Genomic DNA, 15,362 nt, shown 5'->3' on the forward strand with positions numbered 1-15,362 from the left:
TCATTGTGTCCCATTAGTTTGGGTATGTTGTACCTTCATTTTCATTAAAGTCTAAAAAGTTTTTAATTTCTTTCTTTATTTCTTTCTTGACCAGGTTATCATTGAGTAGAGCATTGTTCAATTTCCACGTATATTTGGGCATTCTTCCCTTATTGTTATTGAAGACCAGTTTTAGGCCGTGGTGGTCCGATAGCAAGCATGGGATTATTTCTATCTTTCTGTACCTGTTGAGGCCCGTTTTTTGACCAATTATATGGTAATTTTGGAGAAAGTACCATAAGGAGCTGAGAAGAAGTTATATCCTTTTGCTTTAGGATAGAATGTTCTATAAATATCCGTTAAGTCCATTTGGCTCATGACTTCTCTTACTCTGTCGACATCACTGTTTAATTTCTGTTTACATGACCTGTCCATTGATGAGAGTGGGGTGTTGAAATCTCCCACTATTATTGTGTGAGGTGCAATGTGTGTTTTGAACTTTAGTAAGGTTTCTTTTACGTATGTAGGTGCCCTTCTTTGGGGCATAGATATTTAGGATTGAGAGTTCATCTTGGTGGAATTTTCCTTTGATGAATATGAAGTGTCCTTCCTTATCTTTTTTGATGACTTTTAGTTGAAAATTGATTATATCTGATATTTGAATGGCTACTCCAGCTTGCTTCTTCTGACCATTTGCTTGGAAAGTTGTTTTCCAGCCTTTCACTCTGAGGTAGTGTCTGTCTTTGTCTCTGAGGTGTGTTTCCTGTAGGCAGCAGAATGCAGGGTCCTCGTTGCGTATCCAGTTTGTTAATCTATGTCTTTTTATTGGGGAGTTGAGGCCATTGATGTTGAGAGATATTAAGGAATAGTGATTATTGCTTCTTGTTATATTCATATTTGGATGTGAGGTTATGTTTGTGTGCTTTTCTTCTCTTTGTTTTGATACCAAGACGATTAGTTTCTTGCTTCTTCTAGGGTATAGCTTGCCTCCTTATGTTGGGTTTTACCATTTATTATCCTTTGTAGTGCTGGATTTGTAGAAAGATATTGTGTAAATTTGGTTTTGTCATGGAATATCTTGGTTTCTCCATCTATGTTAATTGAGAGTTTTGCTGGATACAGTAACCTGGGCTGGAATTTGTGTTCTCTTAGGGTCTGTATGACATCTGTCCAGGATCTTCTGGCCTTCATAGTTTCTGGCGAAATGCCTGGTGTGAATCTGATAGGTCTGCCTTTATATGTTACTTGACCTTTTTCCCTTACTGCTTTTAATATTCTTTCTTTATTTTGTGCGTTTGGTGTTTTGACAATTATGTGACGGGAGGTGTTTCTTTTCTGGTCCAATCTATTTGGAGTTCTGTAGGCTTCTTGTATGTCTATGGGTATCTCTTTTTTTAGGTTAGGGAAGTTTTCTTCTATGATTTTGTTGAGGTTTTTAATTTTTGATAATCCTTGGAATCTATGAGCTTGGCACTAGCTAAACTCCTAGCAATAGAGAATATGGAACCAGAAACTGTTACTTCCTATAACTGGGCAAGTCTTCCAATGGGGTGATAGGGACACCAACCAGCCATAAAACTTTGACCCGCAATTTGTTCTACTTACAAGATGTGCAGAGGTAAAGATAGAGCACAAATTCAAAGAATGGCCAATCTATGACTGACCTAACCTGAGACTTATGCCATGAGATGAAGCCTGCCCTTGATGCTATTAAAAATATCCTGCTATACTTGGCAGATTAGCATAACTCTTACCTAAGAGGCTTTACCCAGAACCTGATATAAAAAGATGCAGAGATGCACAACAAAACATTAGGTGAAAATTAGGGAGTATGATGAAAGAGGGGGAGAAATGATTGAGGGATCCAGGGACAACACAAGAAAACCTACAAAATCAACTAGCATTGGCTATAATCGTTCAAAGATACTGAACGACTAGCCAAAGAGCATGCATGGGACAGACAGGCCCCTATTCATATGTAACATATGAAGATACATGTAATGTTTTTATGGATGCTTCCTGACAAAGAGGATGCCGGGTTTTACTAGAGTGGACATTTGAGAGGACATGTCGTGTTTGGAAAGGATTTAAGGATGTAAATAAAGGATAACCCAACAGACTGTGGAACATGCTGCAGTAATTGTTTACCTTGACAGTTTTCTCTGTTTCTGTTGTTGTTGTTGTTGTTGTTGTTGATGATGATACCTTTGCTAACATGGTCCTCACTAATGATGTTGTAGCATTGGTTTGCCTTGCCTTCTTCACTGATCCTCATTCACTGTGACTTTGTAGGGAGAAAGACACCAAAGTCATAGGAAGAGCAACATCATCTGGCCAGATCACCCAGTATAACAAGGGCCAGACCACCAATCAAGAAGTGTACAGGGAAGGACCCATGGCTCCAGCTACATATGTAGCAGAGCTACATCAGTATGAGAGAAATCCCTTGGTCCTGTGGAGATTTGATGCTCCAGTGTAGGAGGATGCGGGTTCTGTGGTGAGGGGGTAGATAAGTGGGAGAGTACCCTTATAGATGCAAAGGGGAAGGAAGAGAGGACAGATGTGGGATGGGGGCTTTGTGGAGGTGTAAGCAGGAAGTAGAATAATATTTTAAATATAAATAAATGGAATGCTTAATTTTTTTAAAAAAAGAAATTCTCATGATATTCAGGTAGCTTCCTGTGGCTTCTGTGGACTCAGCCCAATTGGCAGAGCCTGGAGGTTTCTTCTGGACTGAACTGTTACTACTGATTTGAGTGATGTTTGGAAGTGGATGTAACTACTGCTGGTGATTCTTGTGAACTAAACTGCTGATATACTGACATGCTGGTAAGGTTCCATCCACTCTCAGGGTATAACTAAGTGGAAGGACAGACAACAAATCATGTTGATGGTGGTTTTTCCCTTTTTTAAAGCCATGATGATACTAAAATAAAAATGTTTGTGTGACTAGAATATAAAGCTTTAAGCACAGCATCATTACAAGAACAGAGAAACATTTGGTAGCATGGAGATTAAATTGCAGACTTAAAATCTCAAATCAAACAATTAAATGTTACTTTAATTGTTTCTTATCACAGTCAGTATTGGTCAGTTATATATTTTCTAGTTGTGAAACTCTCAACAAAGAAAACCAGAAAAACAATTTTTTGATACTATCAAAATGATATCAAGCATCAAAAAAAAAACGGTGATTAGGATTTTAAAAGTAAAGATATTATTCTAATATTATTTCTATCGAATGGAGACACATCTTAAGATGTTACTATTATTAAACTTATTTTCAATATAAGAATTTAAAACTATGCTTACATCAGCAGGGTGTATATGATTGTTTCGTATTTATAACTTTCAATATGATTTATTGGAATCTCAATGATAATATGAACAATTAGGGTATATATTATCTCTCTATGTACAATTTTATATAACTTATATTAATTTTATTTTTATTATGCATAATAAAAATCTAGTATTATAATGGAATAAGGAGTTTCTTAAATTATTTTAGACATTATGATGTGGGAACAAGACAATATTTAAGAATGTGCCTAAAACAGTATTTAATCTTCCTCAAAGGAGAAACTCAAAAGCCATTTGTGGATTAAGAAATGGAAATTATGTGTGTATGTGTGTGTTTGCATATATATTATATATCTATATAATTTCTTAATATCAAAACAAATGTATATATTTCCTTGAATTTTAGAATTGCATTTTAAAATGTCAGAAAAGATTATTTTAAATATTATCCTCAGATACAAAAATGCCATAAGCTTTTAATATTTCACTGTTTTCTGTTTCTATTTTGTTTCAAATGCCATCAAACTCAGTTAATAATGACAAAATAGTGGAGACAGAAAGATTGTCTCCGATGCTTAATGGAATAGCAATGACAATCATGAAAGATGTTTAACTTTCTGGGAGTGCTGGCTTGCTGGTATTATCTAGGGTCCTTATAGTATATTGCTGAGGACTGCTGAAAAATGCTAACAATTTGTGAAAATGTCATCCTGTTAATGTATACATCTCTCTTACTGGTCACATTTTGTAAAATAGCACTCATGATTATACTTTTGTAGATAGTCAAAATAAAATAGACCAGCATTTCCTGAGTAAAAACTTGGGATTATCATTTTGATTCTCTTGCTTTTTTTGATTGCTTTAGAAAAATATATGACTATGAAATTTACTAAAGTTTACATTTAAGTAAAAATCATGTTTTGTGTGAACTTAATGTCCATTTAAATAGGACTTGCAATTTCTTTTTGAAACACAGTTTAAAATTTGTCTACATAGTTTTCCTATGGAAAGAAACCTTTGGTTTTTTAATATTGTGCTGTTGTCTCTTGTGTGGTGCTGTCAATATGATTACAAGCTTTTCTTGAGGAATATTTATTCTGCAATTAATATTAACCATCGCCTTATGAAAATCTTGCTTTGTATTTTGTTCCAGGGCCTTAGTTTAATAGATAACTTGCAATCAAAAGTTAATTAGAATTCTTACTTTAGGCATACAATTTTATTTTTTCCTATAAAAACCTAATATAATATGAACACAAAAGAGAGAGAGAGAGAACAGGTTAAATGATGGATTTAACAAAAGAGAGAAAAAATGATATAAAGTTCTGCCTTCAGAATATTCCTACAAGTAGAGGTTTAACCAATAAATCATTTCTGAAGGTTTTCGATGTACTGAGTAAAACACTATGTGCACAAGTAGAATTCCAAATTACATATGTTTATGCAGAATCTTAAGTTATAAATTGCTCCATTTTCATTAATGCATTTCAATAATAAAGAACAGATATTAAGTCTGTTTGTTGGTGTAGGTTGTACATGTACAACCTCAGTAGTTTGTACTTGAAATAAGGTGTTTTCATGAACTAAAGATAGGATGGGCTACACAGCAGGTTCCTGATGTACCTGTCCTACAAATGAGATCTTGTCTCGTGTCATCATTAACAGAAAATAAAAATAAATAGCCTCCCTCCCCCAACATAAAACCTTGAAATTGTGAAGTAGCACTTACATAGTCCTTAATCAGTAACAGACATGCATACAGATGTGAATTCATGTAAACATGCACAGAGAGAAATATAAATATTCATAAATATATGAATCATGCTATCTGGGCACATGTGATAACAGAATAAAAGTTTAAGCATGGCCTTGGAGAGATGAATTTGTTAAGGGGTTCCACCCTCTTTTGAGCACCCCAGTTCAGTTCCCGTTAACCACTTGGTCAACCCACAACGGCCTGGAATTTCATCCCTTGGGTTCTGACCTAATCCTTGCTTCCATAGGCCACTGCACACACATGCACTAACCCACACACAGATAATTGCACACAAACACAAAAATAATTTCACAAATAAAATAGAGACTACAATCATTTACACTTTACTGAATGGATAAAAGGAAGTTGAGGAACAACCATATCAGAACAGGAATAAAATACTTCATTGCTACAACCTAAAAAAAATATATATGGTTTCATGGAGATAGTAGAAATTGACTATTAGCCAATTTTTAAAACTCAATATGAAAACATGAATAATCCTATATGATTCTAGAAGTGAAAAGTTAGGGATTATTATGCAGAGAATTTGGAGAAAGTTTTGATTCATATTAATAAGTCTGTGACAGCAAGGATTAATGAAGTAATGCATATCACCAAATAATTCAAACCCAACCTCAAATTTTGTTTATGCCTCATCAAAAAATAGTGTCTGTTTTGTTTGCTTGTCCTTATAGTTGTACTCTTTTACCTTGGAGCACAACTACACATTCTAAATTATATATATATATATATATATATATATATATATATATATATATATATATATATATATATATTCCATATTAGTAAATACACTTGCATTGGACTAGAGTTTGATTAATTTTTGTTTCTCTACCTGTTGCTAACTAGTATACAAAATGGCTGCAGGCTTCTTAAGATTGGAAAACAGGAGCTCTTTGTTCATAATGTTCATAACATGCTTAAGTAGTGGAAAGATTTACAGACTCTTCTACATATTTTTTCCATTTTGATTAAATTGGGTAATTCTTATTTAAATTTCAAATGTTATTCCCTTTCCCGGTTTCCAGGCCAACATCCCCCTAACGCATCCCCCTCCCCTTCTATATGGGTGTTCCCCTCCCAATCCTCTCCCCATTACCGCCCTCCCCCGAAGAATTCTGTTCACTGGGGTTTCAGTCTTGGGAGGACCAAGGGCTTCCCCTTCCACGGTTCCCTCACTAGGCTATTCATTGCTACCTATGAGGTTGGAACCCAGGGTCAGTCCATGTATAGTCTTTGGGTAGTGGCTTAGTCCCTGGAAGCTCTGGTTGGTTGGCATTGTTGTTCATATGAGGTCTCGAGCCCCTTCAAACTCTTCCAGAACTTTCTCTCTGATTACATCAACGGGGGTCCCGATCTCAGTTCAGTGGATTGCTGCTGGCATTCGCCTCTGTATTTGCTGTATTCTGGGTGTGTCTCTCCGGAGAGATCTGCATCCGGTTACTGTCAGCCTGCACTTCTTTGCTTCCATCCATCTTGTCTAATTGGATGGTTGTATATGTATGGGCCACATGTGGGGCAGGCTCTGAATGGATGTTCCTTCAGTCTCTGTTCTAAACTTTGCCTCTCTATCCCCTCCTAAATGTATTCTTGCTCCCCTTTTAAAGAAGGAGTGAAGCATCCACATTTTGGTCATCCTTCTTGAGTTCTACATATTTTTTTAACCTCAATAGTAATGACTAGTCTTTAGAAAATTATTAGAGTCTCAAATTCTGAATAGTATTTCTGGTTTGTGAGTCTCTCTCTTTCTCCTTCTCTCTTCACTCCCTCCCTCTTTCCCAGTCTTCCCTCCCCACCCCATGTGTGTGTGTGTGTGGGGGGTGTATATGCTTGTATGTGTGTGTCTATAAGCGAGAGAAAGAGACAAGATGATACTGAGAAAAACAAAAAGAAACAGACATAGAAATGAAATATTCTGTTTTATAGCTACAGATTCTTAAGATCTTAGTATACCTGTAACAAATATTAAATTATATTAGCTTACTTACAAGTTTTAAACCTCTTAGCTTTATTTTCTCAATATTTAAAGGTCTGCATAGAACAGGTATTGTGTAATATTTGAAAATAGAGAGTTGCTTAAGGAAATACTTTACTTTGAACGAAATTCACATTTTGATTTCTTTTACATAAATTTATAGATGATTAAAATCATGCACTTTTGTAAGTCTGTTACTATGGTCATTTTTTGTAATGTTTTATCAAAAGTATTTCCCCCTTAACTCTTACAATTTGGCTGAGAGGTAGTTTAAATAACATTTATATTACATCCTACAAATTATATGGGAACACAGTTGAAAATAGAGAAAATTTCGTTGCTGAAGATTACATAGAGAAAAAGTGAAAGTTAGCTTGACCTTGTTACAGGTACTTGACATATTTTCTCCTGTTTGTTTTCATTGAAGTGTTAATTGGCTTTATAAACTGTAACACATTACTGTGACTAATATGAAAACAGCCCCTTTAAATCAACAATTCGTACTCACTAAATTTTGTTTCTGACATATGTTGATTAGTAAAAAGAGTGTACTTCAGTGAGTTTTCAACAACTATTTTAAGGCCCAATCTGCAGCTTCATTTTTCTTATACTTTCCTTCACAGTAGTAAAATCAAAGAAGCACAATGACTTCTGGGAATACAATAAGACAAAGTCGCTGAATTACTGAGTAAAATCATTCTCCCTCCCTTCGTCTTTTTTTCCACTGAGCATATTTTCTTTGCTAACTGTCATTTTAGCCTTCTGTATGGTATGGCTCACTGCCTTTCCTAGCATCTGCTACTCATCCTTCTATTACAGAACCTGTACCACAACTTAAGGGTAATAATATCTCCATATATATTTAACCATATATAAACCATATAAATTCCCTTTGAAGTTGTCCTCATCTTAAAATGCCTACAGTGCTCTCAACAGGTTGTTAGTAGGAATAGAGATGGCTCACATAAAGCATTTGTTTTAGGGAGAATGAAACAATTATTATCTTTTCTGTTTGCAAAACAAGTTCTGTTTTAATTCAGAAATGGTAATTTTATGGACACATGGTGTGCATTCCATTCTTTATAAGTTTCAAGGGCAGAATTTCTGAGTCTTTTAGTTGTTGGGGATTTAACCAATAACAACTAGATGAAAGAATGAATAGATAAAAAATTTGACCCTACCTTGAGGACCCAGACCAGAGGCTGGAGAGCATAGTGACCTAGGAAAGACAAAACATGAATAGCCCCTCCTCCCCAAAATCAAAAAAAAAGATTCATAATGATATTCTATACTTATATACTTATAGAGTCTAGACTAATTATAATCAAAGAGGTGTCATTCAGCCATTGATGGGAGCAGATGCAAAAACCCACAACCACATACTAGGCTCAGCTGAGGAAACTCTAGAAAAGTGAGGGGTGGGGCAGTATTGTAGGAGCCAGAGGGCTCAAGGAAAGCAAAAGAACCACAGAATCAACCAAGGAGGGCTCACAGGGACTCACAGAGCCTGAAGTGACAATTGGATAACTTATATGGGTCTATGTTAGGGCCTCTGCATATATGCTATGATTTTATATTTTGGTATTCTTGTGAAAATCCTAACAATGAGAATTGTGGGTTTTTTTTTTCTGACTCTTTTGCCTTCACTTAGAACCCTTTTCCTCCTATTGAGTTGCCTCTCCCAGCATTGCTGTAAGGGTATGTGACTAGTCTTTTTGTAATTTGAATCCCTGTATTGATTTAATATACCAGGGAAACCTGCTCTTTTCTGAAGGTAAATGAATGAATGGTGGATCTGGGGCAGAAGGAAAGGGGTGAGGCTTGGATGAGTGGAGGGAAGGGAAACTGTGGTGAGGATATAATACATGAGAAGATAGTATATGAAAAAAGTTAGAGGTAAACCTAAGAATATTAATTTGTTAAAAAGTCCCTAAACACTCTTAACTGTCACACAATTTTATCAGGGATTGTATGTCGATGGTCTGAAACCTGGTAGGAAGAGAGTAATATGCCAGCCTTTCATGATGTCAGTTAACTACAACCAGGGAGTAAGCATGTGTAGATGTAGTGGAAACGAGCCTCTCAAAGCCTAATTCTGCCAGGGGTGATGATTTGACTCACATCTACTGCTGCTAACAACCCCATAAATCCTTGCAACTCTAATTCATATCCTCTTTCTATTTTTTGCTATAACATCTATTTGTCTCCTGGCGTACTGATATCTCTTTATCCAATTGTCTATTTTCTCAACTTTTTAAACATAACTTATAGTTTATAATTGGGCAAAATAATACATCACTATTTAAAAATCTATCATAATCATATTGTTGTGAAATATCCGTATCTAGGCTGAAATATACTAGTATGCTCAATTCTTTTTTTCTTTTTTATCTTTATTAACTTGAGTATTTCTTGTTTGCATTTCTATTATTATTCCCCTTCCCGGTTTCTGGGCCAACATCCCTCTCCCCTTCTATATGGGCTTCCTCTCCCCATCCTCCTCCCATTACCACCCTCCCCTCAACAATCACGTTTACTGGGGGTTCAGTCTTGGCAGGACCAAGGGCTTCCCCTTCCACTGGTGCTCTTACTAGGCTATTCATTGCTACCTATGAGGTTAGAGCCCAGGGTCAGTCCATGTATAGTCTTTGGGTAGTGGCTTAGTCCCTGGAAGCTCTGGTTGCTTGGCATTGTTGTTCATATGAGGTCTCGAGCCCCTTCAAGCTCTTCCAGACCTTTCTCTGATTCTTTCAACGGGGGTCCAGATCTCAGTTCAGTGGATTGCTGCTGGCATTTGCCTATGTATTTGCTGTATTCTGGCTGTGTCTCTCAGGAGCGATCTACATCCGGCTCCTGTCGGTTTGCACTTCTTTGCTTCATCCATCTTGTCTAATTGGGTGGCTGTATATGTATGGGCCACATGTGGGGCAGGCTCTGAATGGGAGTTCCTTCAGTCTCTGTTTTAATCTTTGCCTCTCTATTCCCTGCCAAGGGTTTTCTTGTTCCCCTTTTAAAGAAGGAGTGAAGCATTCGCATTTTAGTCATCCTTCTTGAGTTTCATGTGTTCTGTGCATCAAGGTAATTCAAGCATTTGGGCTAATAGCCACTTATCAATGAGTGCATACCATGTGTGTTTTTCTGTGATTGGGTTACCTCACTCAGGATGATATTTTCCAGTTCCATCCATTTGCCTATGAATTTCATAAAGTCATTGTTTTTGATAGCTGAATAATATTCCATTGTGTAGATGTACCACATTTTCTGTATCCATTCCTCTGTTGAAGCACATCTGGGTTCTTTCCAGCTTCTGGGGTATTTCTCACTATATATGTGGCCATAACCACCATTTCTCTCCTTGTAACTAAACAGGGTTATTTTCTTGATCTCCTTTTTTTAAGTGAGGAAGGATTTATTTAATTTTATTTTTTAATAAATTATTTTATTTATTTACATTACAAAAGTTACTCCCCTTCCTGGACCCCATCCACCCTCCCTTTACCCTGAGAGGGTTTTCATCCCCTTCCCCTGCCATCCCACCTACCTCAACCACCCATCCACTCCACCACACCCTGAGCATCCCCCTTGATGTCAACACCTGGAGGATCAAATTTTTACAGGATTAGGCCCATTCACTCCCATGGAGGCCAGACAAGACAGTCCTCTGGAACAAATGTGCAGGGGGAGGGAGGTCATAGATTAGCCTGTGTATGCTCTTTTATTGGTGACTTAGTCGCTGGAAGCTCTCAGGGGTCTGGGTTAGTTGATATTGTTTGTCATCCAATCAGATTGCCATTCCATTCAGCTCGTTCCATCTTTCCCCTAATTCTTCCAAAGGGGTCCCCGACCTCAGTCCAGTGGTTGGCTTTAAGTACATCTGCATCTCTCTCAGTCAGCACCTGGTAGAACCTCTTAGAGGACAGCCATTCCAAGCTCCTGTCCGCAGCACAACATAGCATCAGAAATAATGTCATGGTTTGGTGTTCTCCCATGGATCCCCAGTTAGGACAGTCACTGACTGGCAATTCCTTATATCTCTGTTGATGTTTGTCCCTGCATTTCCTTTAGAAATGAACAATTCTGGACCAAATTTCTTGAACGTAGTTAGTTAGGGTGCCCCATCTCTCCACTAGGGGCCTTTTCGACTAGAGATGGTCTCTTCAGGTTCCATCTCCAAACTGTCGGGCATCTCAGCTAAGGTCACTCCATTGTGTCCTGGCACTCTCTCACATCCCAGGTCTCTGGGACTTTCTAGATGTTCCTCCCACCCCACCGCCAAGCCCCTGCACCTATTCATTCTCCTGGTGCTCTGGGCTCTCTCCTTTCTCTCCCAGTACCTGACTATCTCTCTAACACTTCATTTGTTCTAATGCCTGCAGTTTCACTGATTTCAGTCACTGCAGTCAGAGGACACTTTAGTCTCTGTAGACCAAGACCTAGCTACCAGGGATCATGCTATACTTATTTCTGTGATGTGTGAATTTACATTCCCACCAGCAGTGTATAGAAATCTTCTGCCTTCCCTATCCATACTAGCATTATTGTATCTTGTCATTTAAAAAAACACACACTTTTCCTCGAACTAGGGCCTCGATACTTTGAATTTGCAGGCTCACAATTTCTGGTAATAATGATATCATTTTTCATGAAGGCACTGGCCTTTCTGAGGAGAAATGTATATTTCTGAGGAGAAATATATTTTCTTGTGGAAAATTGTATTCAGTGCTATTTTGCCAATTGCATTTTAAAACAAATTTTTGAATTCGTTATATATGCTGAATATTTACCTTTTCCAGCTGCTGAAACTTTTGTTTAATTGTTCTTCTTACATTGTTGCTGTTTTGATCATTTTCCATGTATAAGTTCCATAGCTAATTAATTTTCTACTTTTGCATTTGATTCTTGCATTAAGGAGACATTTAAAAAATGTCCTTTATTTTACCATTCCAAGTGTCTCTGCATTATTTCTTGACAGTTTCTTAGCTTCGGGTCATATATTTGAATGTCTGACTCATTTGAAATCTATTTGCATAAATGAGGGGATTTATGTCTTGTTTCTGTCTTTTCCATTAGAATGCCAGCTTTTCTGGTGCCATTTATTTAAAATAAATCCCTTCTCTAGAGTAATTTTCACCACTCAAGTTCACCTGGATGTAGTTGCAAAGCTATATTTTCAAGGTTTCCCACTCAATTCCAGTGCTGTTTCTTTCAGATTTATTGCTAGTTAAGTGTATCAATTATTATTTTATTTTAATATATTATCACAGTATCACTAGAGTACCTTTAAAGAAGTATTCACTGTAATAATGTGGGATTCACCTTGAGGTTGCAAGATAGTTAACATATGCAAACTAAAATATACAGCATAGAAAATACACAGCAATAAAGGACAGAAAGTGTGAATTAAACCAAAAATTTACAAAAATTCTAGTAATATTCAAAAATAATTTGTGATAAAACTTTGAAAGAGCTCAGTGTAATCTGACAATATTTAAACACAATAAGATCAGCATAAGACAAGCTCAGAGTGTGTCACATTGAATGAGTGAAAGCTGAGAGTTTATTTCTAAGGTCTGAAACAGGACAAGAATGTCTGCTTTCATGGTTTTACTTACCATAAAGGTCCCACTTGCTATTACCAAGGAAGATAATTAATATGAATACTTTCCAAATCGTTATCAATAAAGTCAAATTGTCATTGTATAAAGAAAAACTATCACACATGCTTAAAACGTACTCCTATCATGTAGGTGATAGAGATAGAGCTCTGCTCTGTTAAGAGCAATTTTTGATATTAAAGAGGAGGCAGCTTTAGTTCACAGTACCAACCAGCCACTTAGAACCATGTGTAATTTTAATTTGCTTTTTGTAAATTCACAGTTAAAGTTGAAGATATGTTAAAAAAAATTTAACTTTCACAATGATTTATATATGGAGATAGATTTTTTAAGGAAGACAAATGTTGAAAATTATTTTCAACTTTCAACTTAATTGTTTCAATTAACATCAATGATTAATATGTGGAGATAGATTTTTTTAAGGAAGACAAATGTTGAAAATTATTTTCAACTTTCAACTTAATTATTTCAATTAACATCATTGATGAGTTTAAATATAATTCATCTATTAGCCCAGGGCTTTCAATTTATTGATATTGATATAGACACATTTAGCAAATGATAAAATATTATTAATTTATTTAATATGATAAGAGAAATAAATTCTTTGCTCAAAATGAACAAAAAAATGTTATAACGTTGTGCTCATTCATCAAGGCCTTCTTCATGAGCACTTGGAACCTACTAATTCATCAACTATATACTCATAAAATTCTCCAGAAGAATAAATAATATTTTCTATGTTAACTTTGTAAGTATTTTAAAAAGCAATAATGTGAGGTGACTGTTGTTTCCCACAGAAAGAAGGCTATCTCAAAGACATTTGTTCACTACAACATTTAGAATAATAAGATGCTAGGTATAGCTTCCTGGTTGCTGCCCCTGCAGAGAGCCCCTGGGCAGCACCCCACGAGCGAACCTGAGCCTCTGCACCACAGGTAAGACCAACTTTTCTGCTGCAAGAAAGCTGCCTGGTGAGCTTGGGACACACGGAAGCAGAATTCCTCTAGGACCGGGCACGTTCTGTGTTTACCAGAAGTCCCACACCTGCGGATCCCGGCCCGCAGCAGCTCTCTGCTCCCAGACCCGGTGAGAGAGAGAGACCCAACCGCCTGGTCAGGTGGGCACTCCTGAGGCTGCAGAGCGGAAGAGACCACCAACACTGCTCTCCCCTGCCCACATCACTGGCCCAAGAGGAAACTGTATAAGGCCTCTGGGCTCCCGTGGGGGAGGGCCCAGGAGCGGCAGGACCCCTGCCTGAGACACCGCCAGAACCTGAAGGAAACAGACCAGATAAACAGTTCTCTGCACCCAAATCCCGTGGGAGGGAGAGCTAAACCTTCAGAGAGGCAGACAAGTCTGGGAAACCAGAAGAGACTGCTCCCTGCACACACATCTCGGACGCCAGAGGAAAAAGCCAAAGACCATCTGGAACCCTGGTGCACTGAAGCTCCCGGAAGGGGCGGCACAGGTCTTCCTGGTTGCTGCCGCTGCAGAGAGCCCGTGGGCAGCACCCCATGAGCGAACTTGAGCCTCAGGACCACAGGAAAGACCAAATTTTCTGCTGCAAGAAAGCTGCCTGGTGAACTCAAGACACAGGCCCACAGGAACAGCTGAAGACCTGTAGAGAGGAAAAACTACACGCCTGAAAGCAGAACACTCTGTCCCCATAACTGACTGAAAGAGAGGAAAACAGGTCTACAGCACTCCTGACACACAAGCTTATAGGACAGTCTAGCCACTGTCAGAAATAGCAGAACAAAGTAACACTAGAGATAATCTGATGGCGAGAGGCAAGCGCAGGAACCCATCAACAAAAACCAAGACTACATGGCACCATCGGAGCCCAATTCTCCCATCAAAACAAACATGGAATACCAAACACACAAGAAAAGCAAGATCTAGTTTCAAAATCATTTGTGATCATGATGCTGGAGGACTTCAAGAAAGACATGAAGAACTCCCTTAGAGAACAAGTAGAAGCCTACAGAGAGGAATCGCAAAAATGCCTGAAAGAATTCCAGGAAAACATAAATAAACAAGCAGAAGCCCATAGAGAGGAGACACAAAAATCCCTGAAAGAATTCCAGGAAAACACAATCAAACAGTTGAAGGAATTGAGGATGGAAATAGAAGCAATCAAGAAAGAACACAGGGAAACAGCCCTGGATATAGAAAACCAAAAGAAGAGACAAGGAGCTGTAGATACAAGATTCACCAACAGAATACAAGAGATGGAAGAGAGAATCTCAGGAGCAGAAGATTCCATAGAGATCATTGAATCAACTGTCAAGGATAATGTAAAGCGGTAAAAGCTACTGGTCCAAAACATACAGGAAATCCAGGACTCAATGAGAAGATCTAACCTAAGGATAATAGGTATAGAAGAGAGTGAAGACTCCCAGCTCAAAGGACCAGTAAATATCTTAAACAAAATCATAGAAGAAAACTTCCCTAACCTAAAAAAAGAGATACCCATAGACATACAAGAAGCCTACAGAACTCCAAATAGATTGGACCAGAAAAGAAACACCTCCTGTCACATAACTGTCAAAACACCAAACGCACAAAATAAAGAAAGAATATTAAAAGCAGTAAGGGAAAAAGGTCAAGTAACATATAAAGGCAGACCTATCAGATTCACACCAGGCTTCTCGCCAGAAACTATGAAGGCCAAAAGATCCTGGACTGATGTCATACAGAACCTAAG

Source organism: Rattus norvegicus, chromosome 11 (assembly GCF_036323735.1).
Source record: "Rattus norvegicus strain BN/NHsdMcwi chromosome 11, GRCr8, whole genome shotgun sequence".
Lineage (NCBI taxonomy): Eukaryota > Metazoa > Chordata > Mammalia > Rodentia > Muridae > Rattus > Rattus norvegicus.